At 47.0% G+C, this 23,367-nt stretch overlaps 1 non-coding gene and 3 pseudogenes across 1 annotated transcript; all 4 read right to left on the bottom strand.

Annotated features, from left to right (window-relative positions):
* Positions 1-500: 500 nt before the first annotated feature.
* On the bottom strand, positions 501-673 carry LOC117356081 (annotated as a pseudogene).
* Positions 674-6,195: 5,522 nt separating this feature from the next.
* On the bottom strand, positions 6,196-6,368 carry LOC117356080 (annotated as a pseudogene).
* Positions 6,369-11,721: 5,353 nt separating this feature from the next.
* On the bottom strand, positions 11,722-11,891 carry LOC117356086 (annotated as a pseudogene).
* A 5,394-nt stretch (positions 11,892-17,285) lies between these two features.
* Positions 17,286-17,476, bottom strand: LOC117356073. Its single transcript, XR_004538538.1, has one exon. It is a non-coding gene; the product is annotated as a U2 spliceosomal RNA (small nuclear RNA).
* Positions 17,477-23,367: the final 5,891 nt, after the last annotated feature.

Raw genomic sequence — 23,367 nt, 5'->3', positions numbered from 1 at the left:
TAGTATTCGCACGGTTACTTACCTCCGGGATACTTACTCAACTTGAGTGAGAGTGGGTCCCCTCCCCCAGCTCACCTAGTTTCATTAGGAAGGGTGGATGTTGCGGAGACGGGGACGGGGCGGTGAAGGGGACGGTGGTATGGTGACGGGGCAGTGACGGGGACAGATTTTTTTCCCCGTGTCATTCTCTATTCCCGACGAATCAGCAGCAACAGTCTGTCACATGCTGAGCTCACTGCCTACATGACAGAGACTGTTGCTGCTGATTCGTCGGAAGCTCAGTGGGGCACCGAACCGGAAATTAGGTACACTTCGAGATATGAATGCTGAGTCCATCCCCGTGGGCCTGGAGAAGGGTCCCCGTGGGTGTACTGTCAACCTCAACACATTGAAGAGAAACAACTTATTGTTATCAGCCCCTTGCATACAATTTATAAACAGAAATAAATACACACAAAAAAAAGCTAAAAATAACTGCTTTTATACTGGTTTAATGGGGAAAGGGGTGCACCATTCCTGGAAATACTGCAATACCAGGTTGATGCGTGGAGTGGATGAAGCAAGCTCCTATTCCATCTCCCTATTCCAAAAATCAATTTAATATATCATCCCTAGATAAGGGACATATCAGATATTAAACTGATAAGAACAGATACTTTCTAGAAAAATTTATTATCAACACCAATATACAGCAAGACAAAAATAACACCACACACAAATACACAATCAATGCACAATTCAAAAGCCATGCACAATGACCCCACCAACAAAAACAATCCCTAAATCCTCTGTCAAAAAAAATCGTTTATTCCATCAATCAATCACTCACTCGGCGAAGAAGTACTTCCTGGTGTCACCATGAAATCTTCCCCCCTTAAGTTTTAGCGGATGCCCTCTTGTTGCAGTGGTACCCGTAAGAAAAAATATTTCTTCCTCCACTTCAATGCGACCCGTGATGTATTTGAATATCTTTATCATATCCCCCCTTTCTCTGCGCTCCTCGAGAGAATATAAGCGCAATCTGGTGAGACGTTCTTCATATTGGATGTCCTTAAGTCCTGAGACCATCCTAGTGGCCATTCTCTGGATCGACTCCATTCTCTTCACATTCTTTTGATAATGTGGCCTCCAAAACTGGACATAGTACTCCAGGTGAGGTCTCACCATGGATCTGTACAACGGTAGTATGACTTCAGGCTTTTGGCTGATAAAGCTACTTCTGATGCAACCCAGCATTGTCTTGCCTTTGCTGAAGCTTTCTTCATCTGGTTGGCAGCTTTCATATCTTCCCGGATGAGAACTCCCAAGTCCCTTTCTGCAGTGGTTCTTGCTAAGATTTCACCGTTCAAGGTGTATGTTCTGCATAGGTTTCTGCTCCCAAGGTGCATTACTTTACATTTTTTGGCATTAAAGTTTATCTGCCAAGTACTTGACCATTGTTCTAACATAAGCAGGGCCTGGTCGCATTATCAGGTTCTGTTGCTCTGCCCACAATGTTACATAGTTTAGCATCATCAGCAAATAATGTAATTTTGTCTCGAAGTCCCTGAGTTAGATCCCGAACAAAGATATTGAATAGCATCGGGCCCAAGACCGAAACCTGTGGGACACCACTGGTCATTTTTGAGGGAATACCGTTCACCATTACTTTTTGGAGTCTGCCGCTGAGCCAGTCCTGTACCCATGCTGTCAGTGTTTTTCCTAGTCCTAACGAGTTCATCTTGTTCAATAACCTACAGTGTGGAACACTATCAAAAGCCTTGCTAAAGTCTAAATACACGATATCCAGGGACTCACCCTCATCCAGTTTTTTGTTACCCAGTCAAAAAAGCTTATCAAGTTGGATTGACAATACCTTCCCTTTGTAAAGCCATGGGGGGATCCCTTAATCTTTCATCATCCAGAAATGTGTCCAATCTGTTCTTGATCAACTTCTCCATGAGTTTACTCACTATTGATGTGAGACTCACCGGTCTATAGTTTTCAGCCTCTGACCTGCCCTTTTTGTGGAGCGGAATAACATTGGACGGGGGGGCAATGGAGGAACTTTTCCCTCGCTTAGGGAAAGATTGAAGAGCACAGCTAATGGCTCTGTCACTCAGTTCTCGAAGTACTCTAGGGTTTAGATCGTCAGGGCCCATAGCTTTGTTTACTTTTAATTTTGATAATTCTTGGTAGACCTCGTTCGCAGTAAATTTCATGTCCCGGAAAAGGTCCTCCAAATTCCCCTTTACCTGTAACTGAGGACCGGATCCTGGTGCTTCGCAGGTGAAGACTGAACAGAAGTAGTTGTTGAGTAGTTCTGCTTTGTCTGCAGTCCGAGTCTGTAAAGTTGCCATCAGCTTTTCTTTAGGCGCCCAATACTGCTTGTGTTCTTCTTCCTGTCGCTGACATATTTAAAAAAGGCTTTCTCTCCTTTCTTTACCTGCTTAGCTATGTTTTCTTCCATTCGGAGTTTGGCTTCTCTGACTGTAGTTTTAAGTTTTCTGGAATTGGCCAGATAGGTTTCTTTAGCTTCCGGTCAGTTGTGATAGTTTGTAGTTCACGAAAGCTTTTTTTCTTTTGTCTTACTAGTTTGGAGATCTCCGCGGAGAACCACTGTGGTCTATTTTTTCTGCGTTGTTTGGTCTCGGTTTTGATGTATAAGTTGGTTGCTCCTTGCAGGGTAGATTTCAGAGTCGACCATAGTTCCTCTACATTGTTTGTTGTGTTTTGGTTATGCAGCACTCTGTAGACGTAGTCCCCCATGCCCTGAAAGTTAGTTCCTTTAAAATTTAGGACCTTAGTTGATGTGTTTGGCCTAGTGGATCCTTTCTTGAGGTGGAATCAAACCATGTTGTGGTCGCTGGATGCCAAAGGTGTCCTCCACCGATACCTTTGTGACACTGTCTCTAGTTGGTGAGCAACAGGTCCAGGATTGCCTGGTCCCTGGTGGGTTCCACTACCATCTGCTTGAGGTGTGCTCCTTGCATGGAGGCAAGTAGCCTCATGCTGCCGCTGGTTGTAGCGCAAGGTTTGTTCCAGTCCACATCGGGCATATTAAAGCCTCCCACCAGCACTGTATCTCCACGCAGTGTGATGGTCTCAATGTCATCCATTAGTACGTCGTCTGCATCCTCCTTTTGTCTTGGTGGTCTGTATACAACACCTAAGATATAGGCATTTGTTATTGCCCCTGGCAAGGTTCATCCAGAGGGGACTCTCCCGTATACTTGATGTCTGTGATTTTAGTGACTTTGATGTCATCTCTAATGTACAGAGCTACTCCTCTGCCTGATTTTCCCTCTCTGTCTCAACGGAGTAGGTTATAGCCTGGTATGGGGGTGGCTATGGGGGCCACTGGTGGCCCCGTCCGTCGCCTGCCTCTATATGTCTGAATATGAAGACAAACATGTCTATACTTCTAGATGGTTTAGTACAGTTGGTCTATGGAGAAGGTATATAGACGATATCTTCTTTTTGTGGAATGGGGAGTGTGACGAATTGGAGGAATTCCTAAATGAGTTGAATCAGGCAGATCCTAATATAACTCTTACTCATGAAGTAAGTAGTGATAGGGTATCCTTTTTGGATATCCAAGTAGTAAAATCCCAGATCAACTCTCAAGTGTGTTATGATACTACTCTTTATAGGAAACCGTCCGATCGGAACACTCTCCTACACTATCATAGTCACCATCCAAAACCTCTCAGGGACAGTATCCCGGTGGGACAATTTTTAAGGTTGCGGAGGATCTGTTCTGACGAGTGGGATTTCCAACAGCAGGCCACGCTTTTATACACAAAGTTCATGGAGAGAGGTTACCCTCCCCGGGTAGTTAAACGGGCATGGAAGATAGCCCGCAACTGTCAGCGGGAGTGGTTATTTCATCCCCAACAAAGGGAGAACAGTGGGGCCGTGGTATGTGTATTGCCTTATTCCAATCGAAGTCAACAAATTAGAAAAATCATTCTGAAACACTGGCCAGTGCTGCAGGTACATAAGAGCTTGAATGACAGCCCTTTATTTGCCCACACTAGGGGCCGGAATTTAGGTCAGATTTTGAAACATCGTGACCCTGTCCAACAGAATAGAGAGGGTCCTCACATACGTTGTCATCAGTGTGTATATTGCCCTCATGTCCTCAACACTGACCAAGTGGTAATTCCTCAAACAGGGGGCAAGAAATTCTATCTAAGAACAGGCACTAATTGTTTGTCATCTGCAGTAATATATTGCATTATTTGCCCTTGTAGGCTATATTACATAGGACATACTCGGCGTGCTATTAAAATTCGCATTGCCGAACATTTGAGCAATATAAGATGCAAACGTGTCACTGCCCCCCTGGTGAGCCATTGGATTGAACAACAGCACTCCATTGAGGAATTACAATACACTGTTCTTATGTGTGCTTATAAAGAATCTGGAAATATTATTCAACATCTTCTTTATTTAGAGCAGAAGTTTATATTTCAATGGCATACCCTGGCCCCCGCAGGATTAAATAATGATATTGAATGGTTTCAATTATAATCTTTCACTCATGATGTAAGGAGTGATGACGTAGTAGGTAGTAAAAGGGGAGTGTATTTAAAAGGGGGGTGGCCTGCTGGGAAGTTTCTCTTGTCAGCAGTGCGTGTGTGTGCAGTATGGAGTGTCTGTGCCGGTAAGTTGCAGAGAGAGAGTGTACATTGAGTATTTCAAAATGTAGTGTTTATTAAGTTAGCAAGCTGTGTGGTGTAGTGTTGATTTGAGTCATCTTGTAATTGTAGTACCCCTCCTGAAGAAGCCAGCGGGTGAAACCTAGGTTGGGGGGTCGGTATTGTGAATAAATGGAAGAGCCCGGAGCAGTTTTGTGTTTCATCTACACCATTCAAAGTTAAGTTGTTGTTACATTTATCATTTTATTTTCTTTCAAGTTATTGTTGTTATTTAGTCTTTGTCTGGTGGAGGAGACTGTAAACAACTATGATGGTCTCCTTAACAGCTGCTCCGTGAACTTGTTTCACCGGACCTCAGCTGCGGGTCTGAGTGTTCACTTAACCACATCAGCTGTGTGTTGAAATTAGAGCTTGAAGTAAAACAAAGGTGATTAGTACAACAGTGATTTTTAAATATCACCTAGGATAAATATATTCCCTTGCTGTTTTTTGATTATAGCCTGGTATGACCATATCCCATCCGTGGAACTCCGAGAACCACGTTTCTTTTATCGCCACTACATCAAGGTTGGCGTTTCTCATTTCCGTTTCCAGTTCCAGTATTTTGTTGCCCAAGCTACGGGCGTTAGCACACATGGCTGTCCATTCTATCTTTTTGCATGAAGTTTTTTCTGACTGAGATAGTTTGTCCCCTTCCTTCTTGCCTTTGTCCCCCTCAATCTTTCCTTCATCCCCTTCATTCTTGCCTTTGATTTTGCCTTTGTCATTCTTGCTATTGCCTTTATCTCCTTCAGCGTCCCCTTCATTCTTGCCGTTTCCCCCTTCGTCATGCCTTCAATTTTGCCTTTGTCATTCTTACTATTGCCTCTGTTACCATCAGTGTCCGTGAGACTTCTCCCCTTTGACCCCCTGTCCATGCGATTTTTTATCCCTCTTGGCCCCAAGATGGAGTTTCCATCTCTCCCTCTGTCTCCCTCTCTACCGACTTGAATGTTTACCTCATATACTAAGTCCGAGTCTCTCGCTCTACCTTCCTCCCTCCCTCTGTCCCCATTAGTATTCGCACGGTTACTTACCTCCGGGATACTTACTCAACTTGAGTGAGAGTGGGTCCCCTCCCCCAGCTCACCTAGTTTCATTAGGAAGGGTGGATGTTGCGGAGACGGGGACGGGGCGGTGAAGGGGACGGTGGTCCGGTGACGGGGCAGTGACGGGGACAGTTTTTTTCCCCGTGTCATTCTCTATTCCCGACGAATCAGCAGCAACAGTCTGTCACATGCTGAGCTCACTGCCTACATGACAGAGACTGTTGCTGCTGATTCGTCGGGAGCTCAGTGGGGCACCGAACCGGAAATTAGGTACACCTCGGGATATGAATGCTGAGTCCATCCCCGTGGGCCTGGAGAGGGGTCCCCGTGGGTGTACTGTCAACCTCAACACATTGAAGAGAAACAACTTATTGTTATCAGCCCCTTGCATACAATTTATAAACAGAAATAAATACACACAAAAAAAGCTAAAAATAACTGCTTTTATACTGGTTTAATGGGGAAAGGGGTGCACCATTCCTGGAAATACTGCAATACCAGGTTGATGCGTGGAGTGGATGAAGCAAGCTCCTATTCCATCTCCCTATTCCAAAAATCAATTTAATATATCATCCCTAGATAAGGGACATATCAGATATTAAACTGATAAGAACAGATACTTTCTAGAAAAATTTATTATCAACACCAATATACAGCAAGACAAAAATAACACCACACACAAATACACAATCAATGCACAATTCAAAAGCCATACACAAAGACCCCACCAACAAAAACAATCCCTAAATCCTCTGTCAAAAAAAATCCAACCCCACCCCAACCTCAACAACCAATCGGCAAAGGGGACAGGACAAGCTCCCGGGAACCACAATCATTCCCAGGCTATTATCTAGTCCACGCCTGCAATAAAGGCCAACACCAACCAGCATATGCCGCCGTCATAGACGAGCTCTGTCCTTCACGCACCACATAGGCAAACAGAAGACGTCTTCCGAGCTGACAAATCATGGCAGTATCCAATGTTACCGACTTCCACAGCTTCAGGCACCGTGCCCTCCACAAGGCATCCTTAAAACAGTTAACACCAATCCAGAGACGTTGCTCTGACCTCCGAGAGGCAAACTGGCCCCACAACACCCCTTCCGCTGACAACACGACATCTGGATTCAGTGCTCTTCTCCATGAAGCTGTCTTCCGCCACACATCTTGTGCAACACCACAGTGCCAAAAGAGATGAGCAGGGGACTCCTCACCCCTACATCCGTCCCATACGCACTCCATCGTGGCAACCATTCTCCGCTTGAATAAAAATGTCCTTGTCAGCAGACACGCATGAACAGCATTCCAGGCAAGGTTCAAAAGGTATTTCGCATTGACCTTCTTCCACACCTTTCTGCAAGCAACCTCATTCAATTTCCCAATTGGGGACAATTTCAATTTACCTGCCAAAAGAGCCGTTTCAATCCCCTTTCCCGATAAGCCCGCCACAGGCAAATCCCCCAAACTAAAGCGATGAATCCAATCTTTTACCACCTGATACACATAAGGACAGGAATCTGCATGAGGAACAGTATGCTGCCACTGCAGTCGCCACTGACGACACACAAACCTCTGGAGGTACAACCTCGCAAAAAAGGTCCACAACCTATCCTCACACTTACCCTCCATCACCGCTTTCACACAGACAGACACAAACATACCCAAGAATTTAAACTCCAAATCAGGGACACCCCTCCCCTCCCATTTCGGCGGGCTGCACATCACCTCCCGTTTCAGGCGCTCCATCTTTGACCCCCAAACAAAACAAAACATCAAACGATTCAACACTCGAAGATATACTCTCCCAATAGGAAAAACTGGGAATATATGCTGCACCGAAGGCAAAAGCTCATTCATGACCACAAAGATGCGGCCTGACAAGGTCAACTTCCTGGACTGCCAAAAACGAATCCTGCCTTGTAGGCGCTCCACCGCCTGCTGCCAATTCAAGCTAACCATTGATTTCCCAAAAAACAACCCCAAAACCCGAATCCCCTCTGGAACCACCCTCAAACCCCAATCCACTAACCCACACCTCCAGTTCAAGTAAAAACACTCACTCTTCCCCATATTTATCTTGGACGAGGAAGCCTTAGCAAATCTACTGCAATGCCACCCCATCCACTTCAAAGAATCGTTATCCCTACAAAACACCGTAATATCATCCATGTATAACATAATACGGGCCTCCAATCCCCCTCCCCCCCGGAAGAGGCAGTCCCCGAATCCGCCGCTCCTTCCGAACAGCAGCTGCAAACAGTTCTATAGCTAATACATACAACAAGGGGGAAAGCGGACAACCCTGCCTCACCCCCGACTCCACCCCAATCTGCACTGAGACAAACCCATTTATCAAAATCTGACTATGAACTCCTAACAGTAAGGTCTTCATCCACCCAATGAAGGAACTGCCCAACCCCATCTTCCCCATAACTGCCCAAAGGAAATCCCTATTAACCCTATCGTATGCCTTCTCCTGATCAAGGGAGACAACACAGACCGGCTGCGAGCGCTCCTCACAATACAGGTGAACATCTCGAACCAAGGCCTGGTTGTCCACAATCTGACGACCTGGAATGCCACAAGTCTGAGCTGGCCCTACCAGTCTATCCACCACCCCCTGTAAGCGAAAAAACAAACACTTAGCCAACAGCTTATAATCTATGTTCAAAAGAGTAATCGGGCGCCAGTTTTCCATTCTCTGCAAATCACCCTTCTTTTTAATCAACACAATTAGCCCCTCCTTGAAAGAGGGCGGTAACTGCCCTCCAGCCAAGCTCTCCCTAAAAACACCCAACAACACTCCTCGCAAACAAGGCCAAAACTCTCTATAAAACTCAACTGGCAAACCATCCAAACCAGGTACTTTACCTCCATTCAAGGATTGAAAGGCTCGGTCAAATTCCTCCTCCTCCAGCTCCCTTCCCAAGCACTCACCCTCCTCCTGCGGAAACTCCCCCTCCAAATACCCCAAATACTCCTGAGCCACCCCCATCTCCCAATCCCTACACGCATTCAAATTAGAAAAAACCCGTAATGCAATTGTCTGAAGTTCCCCCCTCCCCTTTTGTTCCACTCCCTTATCATCCAACAATCCCGAAACAAGAGAGGTTCTCTCCCTCGCCTTACGAAAAAAATATCGAGTGCAGCGTTCATGCTCCTCAATATATTGCACCCGAGCCCTGAACATCACAGACCGACACCTCTCCTCATACCTATCCCTCAACCGTTGTTTAACCTCTCCAACTTCTGTCTGCACTCCAAATCCCGCCGCCAGTAACCCATACAACTGTTGCAAAGTGGCTTCATCCTTTTCCATCGCCCTCCTAACACTTAATATACTCTGGCGTTGAAAAAACCCCCCTGATTTCTACTTCACATCCTCCCACCAGTCCCCTAATGTAGGAAAAAGGTCCTGCAGGGTACACCAGTCCCGAAACCGCCGCTCATACAGATCCCGCACCCTCTTATCTTGCAATATACTCACATTCAGTTTCCACCACACCCTACCAACCTCCACAGCCCCAGACACTTCCAAATTCACATTTAACAATTGATGATCTGAAAACCACACAGGCGTCAGCCCTGCCCCTTAGGCCTTACTAACGGAGACACAAACACATAATCAATCCTTGACCCCACACCCCTACCTTCACTAAACCACGTGAAACCTGGCGCCGAATGGCAAAGGTGTTTAAACACGTCCACCAACCCCACATCCCCCACGAGATCCTGCAACTTACGAGAACTCCTATCCAACCCCCCTGGTGCCCCGGATACCCTATCCTCTTTAGCCAACACTGCATTAAAATTCTCAGCCATCACCACCACCCTGTGCGTAAGCAACAACTGCTCAATCTGCTCAAAAACTTCCAAGCGATCATGCACACTAGTAGGACCATACATGGTCAACAATCTCACCGCTGTAGACCTCCAACTACCATCCACACACAGGACCCTCCCTTTCACACACTCAACTGTCCTCTCAATCACAAACTCTGTCGATCACGCCACTATCCCCATTCCAGAACACTTGGTACCATTATCCCCCGACCACACAGACCATCCCCGCCCCCATCTGGCCACCATCTCTTGGTCCATAACAGTGGCCGGGATCCCACACTCCTGCAAAAAGCAGAGATCACACCCTGTATCCTGCAAATATTGCAGCACCTTCCCACATCTATCTTTATCTTTAACACTTCTAACATTCAAAGAACACACTTGAAGCATCAAAGAAAGAAAACCAACCCTCACCACACTCATAACACCACCAGCCCTCATTTCTTCTTTTTCTTATTCTTAACCCTTTCCCTCCCTTCCACACCCATTCCAGTCAGGGCCTGAAATTGACACACAGCAGTGGGTTCCAAAAAAGCCTGTTTAGAAGTAACTAGAGGGCCCTCATCCACTTCCTTCCGCTTAAGACAAGTAGCAGAATCCATCGTGGAAACCCCAGAATCCTCCTGTGAGTCAGCCCCACTCCCACTTTCAGGTGTCCCAATATCTATCGACCAATCTGAAGGTATTTCCAGCAGCTCCGGCAAAGGATCACCCACACTATGTTGGCTCTCCTCAGGAGGGTCCTGCTCAGGCAGCGAACCACCCGTCTGATCCAGCTGCGCCCCTCCCCCATCCCCCTCCCCCACCTCCCGACCCACCACCACCACACTCCTTGTGGCCACTACTATCGCCTCTGCATTCAGCTCACAAGTCCCAACTTGCACCGGCTGCTGCGAGGCCACGCCAATCACCGCCCCCCTCCCCAGGAGCAGCTGAAAGCTGTATCTCCCCCTCCGGAAGCACCGATTCAACGGTATTCTTCTCAGGGCTCTTCCAGGGCTGCTCCCTACTCTGCTTCGCCCGATTAGCGTAGGAATACGGGCAATTTTTAAAAACATGCCCAATTTCCCTACACAGGTTACATTTCCTTTCGACAGTACAATCGAGCGATGAGTGCCCTACCGTACCGCAATTACCACAATAGTCCCGGTCACAGTCCCTAGCAAAGTGACCCTCTCCACCACACCTTCGACAAGTCTTGGGCTGACCCACGTAAAACACATGTCCCTGACAGGCACCAATTTGGATCCGACACAGTATATGAAACCAGTCCTTTGCTTCCTGATCGTACCGTAATTGTACTTGGAACTTTCGTGCCCCACTCTTCACTCCATCTTCATCTCGCACATCAGAACCATGAATCACTTGACAAAACTGCCGCAACCAGGTAGCCACATCCTCATAACGTACCAATTCGCTATACATGAGAACAGTCACCACCCGTTGCTCAGGGCGAGTTAAAGGTGTAAAAACAAAGTTCTTCAACACCTTACTCTCTGGCTTACTCTTCAACCGGGTCACACAAGTCTCCAACGCTTGGAATGTCGTGAAGACAACTTCAAACTTTTTTCCACCAGGAAAGGCAAACAGATAATCCAGCTGACGTGGTTCAAATCCAAGCTCCTTCTGCAACACCAAACGGCTGAACAGCAAGCGCTCCATGGTCAGCTCTCCTCTCATTTCGAAACAAGCAGCATTCCGGCGCATCCCATTGACCGCCATGATCACCTCCACTCCAGCTAGAGCCAACCTCCACGACCCGATCCTCCACTCGACCTCAGCTAAGCAAGCATTACTGGGGGTTAGGCCTAAGCCAGCATTCCTCCCCCCATGGGTTACTTGATCTTAGCTAAAAGGCCGAGAAGCGATCTTTTTTTGAAATAAAATCATGAGCATGCAGAATGGCGAAAGCTGGGCGGATTCCCAGAGAGAAGGAAGGGGTACTGCTTTGGGGTGGGGTACAAGAGAAAGGGTAAAAGAGGAAAAGAAGCTGGGTGGGGGTGGAATATAGGGACAGGAAGAATGGCCTTGGACGCAAGAGAAAGAAGGATAAATGCAGTGGAGGATCTGTGAGAGCACAAAGGAAATGAGAGAAAGGTCCCCCATGCTTTTATCTATTTCTTTTAAACTATGACATTTTCCTCAAAGGGAGGTGCACCATTCCTGGAGATACTGCAATACCAGGTTGATGCATGGAGTGGATGAAGCAAGCTCCTATTCCATCTCCCTATTCCAAAAATCAATTTAATATATCATCCCTAGATAAGGGACATATCAGATATTAAACTGATAAGAACAGATACTTTCTAGAAAATTTTATTGTCAACACCAATATACAACAATCCAAAATAACACCACACACAGATATACAATCAATGTACAAGTCCAAAAACCATACCCAAAACCCCACCAACAAAACAGTCCCAAAATTCAGTCAAAACAAATCCAACCCCACCCCACCCACCACAACCAATCGGCAAAGGGGACAGGACAAGCTCCAGGGAACCACAATCATTCCCAGGCTATTATCTAATCCACGCCTGCAATAAAGGCCAGCACCAATCCGCATATGCCTCCTTCATAGATGAGCTCTGTCCTTCACGCACCACATATGCAAACAGAAGACGTCTCCCGAGCTGACAAATCATGGCAGTATCCAATGTCACCGATTTCCACAGCTTCAGGCACCGTGCCCTCCACAAGGCATCCTTCAAACAATTAACACCAATCCAAAGACGTTGCTCTGACCTCCGAGAGGCAAACTGGCCCCACAACACCCCTTCCGCTGACAACACGACATCTGGATTCAGTGCTCTTCTCCATGAAGCTGTCTTCCGCCACACATCTTGTGCAACACCACAGTGCCAAAAGAGATGAGCAGGGGACTCCTCACCCCTACATCCGTCCCATACGCACTCCATCGTGGCAACCATTCTCCGCTTGAATAAAAATGACCTTGTCAGCAGACACGCATGAACAGCATTCCAGGCAAGGTCCTTTTGCTCGTTCATAAGGTATTTCGCGTTGACCTTCTTCCACACCTTTCTGCAAGCAACCTCATTCAATTTCCCAATTGGGAACAATCTCAATTTACCTGCCAAAAGAGCCGTTTCAATCCCCTTTGCCGATAAGCCCGCCACAGGCAAATCCCCCAAACTAAAGCGATGAATCCAATCTTTTACCACCTGATACACATAAGGACAGGAATCTGCATGTGGAACAGTATGCTGCCACTGAAGTCCCCACTGACGACACACAAACCTCTGGAGGTACAACCTCGCAAAAAAGGTCCACAACCTGTCCTCGCACTTACCCTCCATCACCGCTTTCACACAGACAGATACAAACATACCCAAGAATTTAAACTCCAAATCAGGCACACCCCTCCCCCCCCATTCCGGCGGGCTGCACATCACCTCCCGTTTAAGTCGCTCCATCTTTGACCCCCAAACAAAACAAAACATCAAACGATTCAACACTCGAAGATATACCCTCCCAATAGGAAAAACTGGGGCTATATGCAGCACTGAAGGCAAAAGCTCATTCTTGACCACCAAGATGCGGCCTGACAAAGACAACTTCCTGGACCGCCAAAAACGAATCTTGCCTTGTAGGCGCTCCACCGCCCGCTGCCAATTCGAGCTCACCATTGATTTCCCAAAAACCAACCCCAAAACCCGAATCCCCTCTGGAACCACCCTCAAGCCCCAATCCACCAACCCACACCTCCAGTTCAAGTAAAAACACTCACTCTTCCCCATATTTATCTTGGACGAGGAAGCCTTAGCAAATCTACTACAATGCCACCCCATCCACTTCAAAGAATCGTTATCCCTACAAAACACCGTAATATCATCCATGTATAACATAATACGAGCCTCCAATCCTCCTCCCCCCGGAAGAGGCACTCCCCGAATCCGCCGCTCCTTCCGAATAGCAGCTGCAAACGGTTCTATAGCTAATACGTACAACAAGGGGGAAAGCGGACAACCCTGCCTCACCCCCGACTCCACCCCAAACTGCCCTGAAACAAACCCATTTATCAGAATCTGACTATGAACTCCTAACAGTAAGGTCTTCATCCACCCAATAAAAGAACTGCCCAACCCCATCTTCCCCATAACTGCCCAAAGGAAATCCCTATTAACCCTATCGTATGCCTTCTCCTGATCAAGAGAGACAACACAGACCGGCTGCGAGCGCTCCTCACAATACAGGAGCACATCTCGCACCAAGGCCTGGTTGTCCACAATCTGACGACCTGGGATACCACACGTCTGAGCTGGCCCTACCAGTCTATCCACCACCCCTTGTAGGCGAAAAAACAAAACCTTAGCCAACAGCTTATAATCTGTGTTCAAAAGAGTAATCGGACGCCAGTTTTCCATTTTCCGTAAATCCCCTTTCTTTTTAATCAACACAATTAACCCCTTTTTGAAAGAGGGCGGTAACTGCCCTCCAGCCAAGCTCTCCCTAAAAACATCCAACAACACTCCTCGCAAACAAGGCCAAAACTCTCTATAAAACTCAACTGGCAAACCATCCAAACCAGGTACTTTACCAACATTCAAGGATTGAAAAGCTCGGTCAAATTCCTCCTCCTCCAACTCCGTTCCCAAGCCCTCACCTTCCTCCTGCCGCAGCCCCCCCTCCAAATACCCCAAATACTCCTGAGCCACCCCCATCTCCCAATCCCTACACGCATATAAATTAGAAAAAAACCGTAGCGCAATTGTCTGAAGCTCCTCCCTCCCCTTTTGTTCTACTCCCTTATCATCCAACAAACCCGAAACAAGAGAGGTTCTCTCCCTCGCCTTACGAAAAAAAAATCTAGTGCAGCGTTCATGCTCCTCAATATATTGCACCCGAGCCCTAAACATCACAGACCGACACCTTTCCTCATACCTATCCCTCAACCGATGTTTAACCTCTCCAACTTCTGTCTGCACTCCAAACCCCGCCGCCAATAACCCATACAACTGTTGCAAAGTGGCTTCATCCTTTTCCATCGCCCTCCTTTCCCTCCTAACCCTTAATCTACTCTGGCGTTGGAAAAAAAACCCCTGATTTCTGCTTCACATCCTCCCACCAGTCCCCTAATGTAGGAAAAAGGTCCTGCAGGGTACACCAGTCCCGAAACCGCCGCTCATACAGATCCCGCACCCTCTTATCTTGCAATATACTCACATTCAGTTTCCACCACCCCCTACCAACCTCCACAGCCCCAGACACTTCCAAATCCACAGTTAACAATTGATGATCTGAAAACCACACAGGCGTCAGCCCTGCCCGTTTAGGCTTAACTAACGGAGACACAAACACATAATCAATCCTTGACCCCACACCCCTACCTTCACTAAACCACGTGAAACCTGGCGCCGATGGGCAAAGGTGTTTAAACACGTCCACCAACCCCACATCCCCCACGAGCTCCTGCAACTTATGAGAACTCCTATCCAACCCCCCTGGTGCCCCGGATACCCTATCCTCTTTAGCCAACACTGCATTAAAATCCCCAGCCATCACCACCACCCTGTGCGTAAGCAACAACTGCTCAATCCGCTCAAAAACCTCCAATCGATCATTCACACTAGTAGGACCATACACGGTCAACAATCTTACCGCTGTAGACCTCCAACTACCATCCACACACAGGACCCTCCCTTTCACACACTCAACTGTCCTCTCAACCACAAACTCTGTCGATCGCGCCACTATCCCCACTCCAGAACACTTGGTACCATTATCCCCCGACCACACAGACCATCCCCGCCCCCATCTGGCCACCATCTCTTGGTCCATAACAGTTGCCGGGATCCCACACTCCTGCAAAAAGCAAAGATCACACCCTGTATCTTGCAAATATTGCAGCACCTTCCCACATCTATCTTTATCTTTAACACTTCTAACATTCAAAGAACATACTTGAAGCATCAAAGAAAGAAAACCAACCCTCACCACACTCATAACTCCACCAGCCCTCATTTCTTCTTTTTCTTATTCTTAACCCTTTCCCTCCCTTCCACACCCATTCCAGTCAGGGCCTGAAATTGACACACAGCAGTGGGTTCCAAAAAACCCTGTTTAGAAGTATCAGAAATAACTAAAGGGCCCTCATCCACTTCCTTCCGCTTGAGACAAGCAGCAGAATCCATCGGGGACACCCCCGAATCCTCCTGTGAGTCAACCCCACTCCCACTTTCAGGTGTCCCAATCTCTATCGACCAATCTGAAGGTATTTCCAGCAGCTCCTGCAACGGATCACCAACACTATGTTGGCTCTCCTCAGGGGGGTCCTGCTCAGGCAGCGAACCACCCGTCTGATCCATCTGCTCCCCTCCCCCATTCCCATCCCCTTCCCCCTCCCCCACCTCCTGACCCACCACCACCACACTACTTGTGGCCACTACTATCGCCTCTGCATTAAGTTCACAAGTCCCAACTTGCACCGGCTGCTGCGAGGCCACGCCAATCACCGCCCCCTCCCCAGGAGCAGCTGAAAGCTGTATCTCCCCCTCCGGAAGCACCGATTCAATGGTATTCTTCTCAGGGCTCTTCCAGGGCGGCTCCCTACTCTGCTTCGCCCGATTAGCGTAGGAATACGGGCAATTTTTAAAAACATGCCCAATTTCCCTACACAGGTTACATTTCCTTTCGACAGTACAATCGAGCGATGAGTGCCCCACCGTACCGCAATTACCACAATAGTCCCGGTCACAGTCCCTAGCAAAGTGACCCTCTCCACCACATCTTCGACAAGTCTTCGGCTGGCCCACGTAAAACACGTGTCCCTGACAAGCACCAATCTGGATCCGACACGGAATATGAAACCAGTCCTTTGCTTCCTGATCGTACCGTAATTGTACTTGGAACTTTCTTGCCCCACTCTTCACTCCATCTTCATCTCGCACATCAGAACCATGAATCACTTGACAAAACTGCCTCAGCCAGGTAGCCACATCCTCATAACGTACCAATTCGCTATACATGAGAACAGTCACCACCCGTTGCTCAGGACGAGTTAAAGGTGTAAAAACAAAGTTCTTCAACACCTTACTCTCTGGCTTACTCTTCAACCGGGTCACACAAGTCTCCAACGCTTGGAATGTCGTGAAGACAACTTCAAACTTTTTTCCACCAGGAAAGGCAAACAGATAATCCAGCTGACGTGGTTCAAATCCAAGCTCCTTTTGTAGCACCAAACGGCTGAACAGCAAGCGCTCCATGGTCAACTCTCCTCTCATTTCGAAACAAGCAGCATTCCGGCGCATCCGATTGACCGCCATGATCACCTCCACTCCAGCTAGAGCCAACCTCCACGACCCGATCCTCCACTCGACCTCAGCTAAGCAAGCATTACTGGGGGTTAGGCCTAAGCCAGCATTCCTCCCCCCATGGGTTACTTGATCTTAGCTAAAAGGCCGAGAAGCGATCTTTTTTTGAAATAAAATCATGAGCATGCAGAATGGCGAAAGCTGGGCGGATTCCCAGAGAGAAGGAAGGGGTACTGCTTTGGGGTGGGGTACAAGAGAAAGGGTAAAAGAGGAAAAGAAGCTGGGTGGGGGTGGAATATAGGGACAGGAAGAATGGCCTTGGACGCAAGAGAAAGAAGGATAAATGCAGTGGAGGATCTGTGAGAGCACAAAGGAAATGAGAGAAAGGTCCCCCATGCTTTTATCTATTTCTTTTAAACTATGACATTTTCCTCAAAGGGAGGTGCACCATTCCTGGAGATACTGCAATACCAGGTTGATGCATGGAGTGGATGAAGCAAGCTCCTATTCCATCTCCCTATTCCAAAAATCAATTTAATATATCATCCCTAGATAAGGGACATATCAGATATTAAACTGATAAGAACAGATACTACACTTGATCTTAGCCAAAAGGCCGAGAAGCGATGCTGCAGATTGCTCATAGTGAGCAGCCCTCTCTTCCTCTTCTCTTTCTAAGTCAGGGAGAGAAAGTTCACAGTCTAAGGCACCAGCGCCAAGCAACTACTCAGGAGAAAGACTTTGAATCCTTCTTCTTCCCCATAATACCATTAAGTTTTTCAGTTTTTAAACACAGATCCTTTTTCAAATAAGTCCGATCAAAACAGGCTATATGCTCCTTCCAGACGGAATTTTCTTACTTGTTTTGCCTCTTTGCGTGTCAGATCGTTCCTCTGCATTAGCATAAGCCTGCCCACTTCTCTGACATTTTCACCGCCACTTCACTTCCTCTCTGCAGCAAAGGATCCTGCTTGGCTTCTGACTCTGGGACTGTGTTCTTCTCTGAGAAGTCGATGAAGCCGTCCGCGCAATGTGCGGTGGCGGCAAAAAGGGCGAACAGAATGATTAAGAAGGGGATCACGAACAGATCGGAAAAGGTTATCATGTCGATGTACCGGGCCATGGTACGCCCCAACCTGGAATACTGCGACCAGCACTGATCGCCGTACTTAAAAAAAGGACACAGTACTACTCGAAAGGGTCCAGAGATGAGCAACTAAAATGGTTAAGGGGTTGGAGGAATTGCCGTACAGTGAGAGATTAGAGAAACTGGGCCTCTTCTCCCTTGAAAATAGGAGACTGAGAGGGGACATGATTGAAACGTTCAAGATAATGAAGGGAATATACTTTGTAGATAAAGACAGGTTGTTCACCATCTCCAAGAACGAGAAGGCACTCTAAAGTTGAAAGGGGATAGATTCCGTACAAACGTAAGGAAGTTCTTCTCCACCTAGAGAGTGGTGGAAAACTGGAACGCTCTTCTGGAGGCTGTTATAGGGGAAAACACCCTCCAGGGATGCAAGACAAAGTTAAATAAGTTCCTGCTGAACCAGAAAGTACGCAGGTAAGGCTAGATTCAGTCAGGGCACTGGTCTTTGATCTACGGGCCGCCGCGGGAGCGGATTGCTGGACACAATGGACCACTGGTCTGACCCAGCAGCGGAAATTCTTATGTTCTTATGTAACAATACTACTCCTACCAATAATAGACTTACTTCGATGCTGATGCTTTCTGCTCGTGCAGCGACCTTGTCCCGGGGGAGGAGGACTCTGTCCTTCCGCTCTACCATTATGCAGGCTGTCCTCCCACTCTAGCCTGCGTGTGACACCTCCCGACTAGAGAATGACACGGTGGATGTTACCCGCGGGTAACCCGCCAAAACGGTGGAGGGGGAAAGGTATGACAGAGGAGAAGCTTCCGCCCACACAACATGTGATGCACGTAGGCTCTGGCGGCTTTCAGCAAGTTCTCTGAAAAAAATCTTAAAATGCTCCAAGAAGGTAAGGGGGAGGGAGGGAGACGCACTGACTGCGCAAGTTGTGCCGAAGGGCAATGGGGTGGCGAGAGGATCTTCAAAGGTCCTGGTGGTGGTAAAGGGGGGGGGGGGGGTCAGTCTCAGTTTTGCAGGGAACAGCAGTCCATACCGTGCCCCTAAGTTCCTCATATGGTCCCGCAATAACAGGAATTTGTTCCTCCGCCTTTGCCAAATCCAGAAAAATCATGAGTTTCTGCCCCCCCCCCCAAAAAAGCGGAGACTTCAATTTATCCAAATGTAAAACTTCCAATATACGGAAATAACGCAAACGGCCGTGGATACCGAGAAGCCACATGTGTTGCAGGAAACCTATGAGCAGACTCCAATTCGAAGGGGCGCTCAGTCACCATACCAACATTTTTTTCTAAACCTTAGCTGGTTCTTAACCCTCTGCTCCTTCTCGAAGGCCCAGGATCCTCAGAGTATGCTTCCGGGCTTGATTACATTGTAACACACATCAAGCTATTTCATTGACTGCACACCTACCTCTGTGTTAAAACAGCAACCTCCTCAGGTGATTTCCCCATCTGTGCCGCCCGAAACTAGCCACCTCCGATCGGAGGATGTCTTTCAGGCTCAAAATTTCCTCCATTATTTGCTTCAGCATAATCTATTATTTTGAAAAGTAATTTAAAACAGTACTAACATAGAAACATAAATATAGAGTATGAGGGCAGAAGAGGGCTGGCGGCCCAACAAGTCTGCCCACTCAAGACCCCTCCATTCCTGGATTACCCATATTTTATGCATAAACCTGTAAAACCCCCACCTGTTTGTCCCATCGATTTTTGAAGTTGAGCACGCTACTAGCCTCGACCACCTGGCGTGGAAGTTTATTCCATCGATCAATCACTCGCTCGGTGAAGAAGTACTTCCTGGTGTCAGCATGAAATCTTCCCCCCTTAGCGGATGCCCTCTTGTTGCAGTGGGACCCGTAAGAAAAAATATTTCTTCCTCCACTTCAATGCGACCCGTGATGTATTTGAATATCTTTATCATATCCCCCCTTTCTCTGCGCTCCTCGAGAGAATATAAGCGCAATCTGGTGAGACGTTCTTCATATTGGATGTCCTTAAGTCCTGAGACCATCCTAGTGGCCATTCTCTGGATCGACTCCATTCTCTTCACATCCTTTTGATAATGTGGCCTCCAAAACTGGACACAGTACTCCAGGTGAGGTCTCACCATGGATCTGTACAACGGTAGTATGACTTCAGGCTTTCGGCTGATAAAGCTACTTCTGATGCAACCCAGCATTTGTCTTGCCTTTGCTGAAGCTTTCTTCATCTGGTTGGCAGCTTTCATATCTTCCCGGATGAGAACTCCCAAGTCCCTTTCTGCAGTGGTTCTTGCTAAGATTTCACCGTTCAAGGTGTATGTTCTGCATAGGTTTCTGCTCCCAAGGTGCATTACTTTACATTTTTTGGCATTAAAGTTTAGCTGCCAAGTACTTGACCATTGTTCTAACATAAGCAGGGCCTGGTCGCATTATCAGGTTCTGTTGCTCTGCCCACAATGTTACATAGTTTAGCATCATCAGCAAATAATGTAATTTTGTCTCGAAGTCCCTGAGTTAGATCCCGAACAAAGATATTGAATAGCATCGGACCCAAGACCGAACCCTGTGGGACACCACTGGTCATTTTTGAGGGAATACCGTTCACCATTACTTTTTGGAGTCTGCCGCTGAGCCAGTCCTGTACCCATGCTGTCAGTGTTTTTCCTAGTCCTAACGAGTTCATCTTGTTCAATAACCTACAGTGTGGAACACTATCAAAAGCCTTGCTAAAGTCTAAATACACGATATCCAGGGACTCACCCTCATCCAGTTTTTTGTTACCCAGTCAAAAAAGCTTATCAAGTTGGATTGACAATACCTTCCCTTTGTAAAGCCATGGGGGGATCCCTTAATCTTTCATCATCCAGAAATGTGTCCAATCTGTTCTTGATCAACTTCTCCATGAGTTTACTCACTATTGATGTGAGACTCACCGGTCTATAGTTTTCAGCCTCTGACCTGCCCTTTTTGTGGAGCGGAATAACATTGGACGGGGGCACTGGAGGAACTTTTCCCTCGCTTAGGGAAAGATTGAAGAGCACAGCTAATGGCTCTGTCACTCAGTTCTCGAAGTACTCTAGGGTTTAGATCGTCAGGGTCCATAGCTTTGTTTACTTTTAATTTTGATAATTCTTGGTAGACCTCATTCGCAGTAAATTTCATGTCCCGGAAAAGGTCCTCCAAATTCCCCTTTACCTGTAACTGAGGACCGGATCCTGGTGCTTCGCAGGTGAAGACTGAACAGAAGTAGTTGTTGAGTAGTTCTGCTTTGTCTGCGTCCGAGTCTGTAAAGTTGCCATCAGTTTTCTTTAGGCGCCCAATACTGCTTGTGTTCTTCTTCCTGTCGCTGACATATTTAAAAAAGGCTTTCTCTCCTTTCTTTACCTGCTTAGCTATGTTTTCTTCCATTCGGAGTTTGGCTTCTTTGATTGTAGTTTTAAGTTTTCTGGAATTGGCCAGATAGGTTTCTTTAGCTTCCGGTCGTTGTGATAGTTTGTAGTTCACGAAAGCTTTTTTCTTTTGTCTTACTAGTTTGGAGATCTCCGCGGAGAACCACTGTGGTCTATTTTTTCTGCGTTGTTTGGTCTCGGTTTTGATGTATATGTTGGTTGCTCCTTGCAGGGTAGATTTCAGAGTCGACCATAGTTCCTCTACATTGTTTGTTGTGTTTTGGCTCTGCAGCACTCTGTAGACGTAGTCCCCCATGCCCTGAAAGTTAGTTCCTTTAAAATTTAGGACCTTAGTTGATGTGTTTTGGCCTAGTGGATCCTTTCTTGAGGTGGAATCAAACCATGTTGTGGTCGCTGGATGCCAAAGTGTCTTCCACCGATACCTTTGTGACACTGTCTCTGTTGGTGAGCAACAGGTCCAGGATTGCCTGGTCCCTGGTGGGTTCCACTACCATCTGCTTGAGGTGTGCTCCTTGCATGGAGGCAAGTAGCCTCATGCTGCCGCTGGTTGTAGCGCAAGGTTTGTTCCAGTCCACATCGGGCATATTAAAGCCTCCCACCAGCACTGTATCTCCACGCAGTGTGATGGTCTCAATGTCATCCATTAGTTCGTCGTCTGCATCCTCCTTTTGTCTTGGTGGTCTGTATACAACACTAAGATATAGGCATTTGTTATTGCCCCTGGCAAGGTTCATCCAGAGGGACTCTCCCGTATACTTGATGTCTGTGATTTTAGTGACTTTGATGTCATCTCTAATGTACAGAGCTACTCCTCTGCCTGATTTTCCCTCTCTGTCTCAACGGAGTAGGTTATAGCCTGGTATGGGGGTGGCTATGGGGGCCATGGTGGCCCCGTCCGTCGCCTGCCTCTATATGTCTGAATTTGAAGACAAACATGTCTATACTTCTAGATGGTTTAGTAAAGTTGGTCTATGGAGAAGGTATATAGACGATATCTTCTTTTTGTGGAATGGGGAGTGTGACGAATTGGAGGAATTCCTAAATGAGTTGAATCAGGCAGATCCTAATATAACTCTTACTCATGAAGTAAGTAGTGATAGGGTATCCTTTTTGGATATCCAAGTAGTAAAATCCCAGATCAACTCTCAAGTGTGTTATGATACTACTCTATCATAGTCACCATCCAAAACCCCTCAGGGACAGTATCCCGGTGGGACAATTTTTAAGGTTGCGGAGGATCTGTTCTGACGAGTGGGATTTCTAACAGCAGGCCACGCTTTTATACACAAAGTTCATGGAGAGAGGTTACCCTCCCCGGGTAGTTAAACGGGCATGGAAGATAGCCCGCAACTGTCAGCGGGAGTGGTTATTTCATCCCCAACAAAGGGAGAACAGTGGGGCCGTGGTATGTGTATTGCCTTATTCCAATCGAAGTCAACAATTAGAAAAAATCATTCTGAAACACTGGCCAGTGCTGCAGGTACATAAGAGCTTGAATGACAGCCCTTTATTTGCCCACACTAGGGGCCGGAATTTAGGTCAGATTTTGAAACATCGTGACCCTGTCCAACAGAATAGAGAGGGTCCTCACGTACGTTGTCATCAGTGTGTATATTGCCCTCATGTCCTCAACACTGACCAAGTGGTAATTCCTCAAACAGGGGCAAGAAATTCTATCTAAGAACAGGCACTAATTGTTTGTCATCTGCAGTAATATATTGCATTATTTGCCCTTGTAGGCTATATTACATAGGACATACTCGGCGTGCTATTAAAATTCGCATTGCCGAACATTTGAGCAATATAAGATGCAAACGTGTCACTGCCCCCCTGGTGAGCCATTGGATTGAACAACAGCACTCCATTGAGGAATTACAATACACTGTTCTTATGTGTGCTTATAAAGAATCTGGAAATATTATTCAACATCTTCTTTATTTAGAGCAGAAGTTTATATTTCAATGGCATACCCTGGCCCCCGCAGGATTAAATAATGATATTGAATGGTTTCAAT

The sequence above is a fragment of the Geotrypetes seraphini genome, chromosome 2 (assembly GCF_902459505.1).
Source record: "Geotrypetes seraphini chromosome 2, aGeoSer1.1, whole genome shotgun sequence".
NCBI classification, from domain to species: Eukaryota; Metazoa; Chordata; class Amphibia; order Gymnophiona; family Dermophiidae; genus Geotrypetes; species Geotrypetes seraphini.
This window is presented reverse-complemented; position numbering and strand designations above follow the sequence as displayed.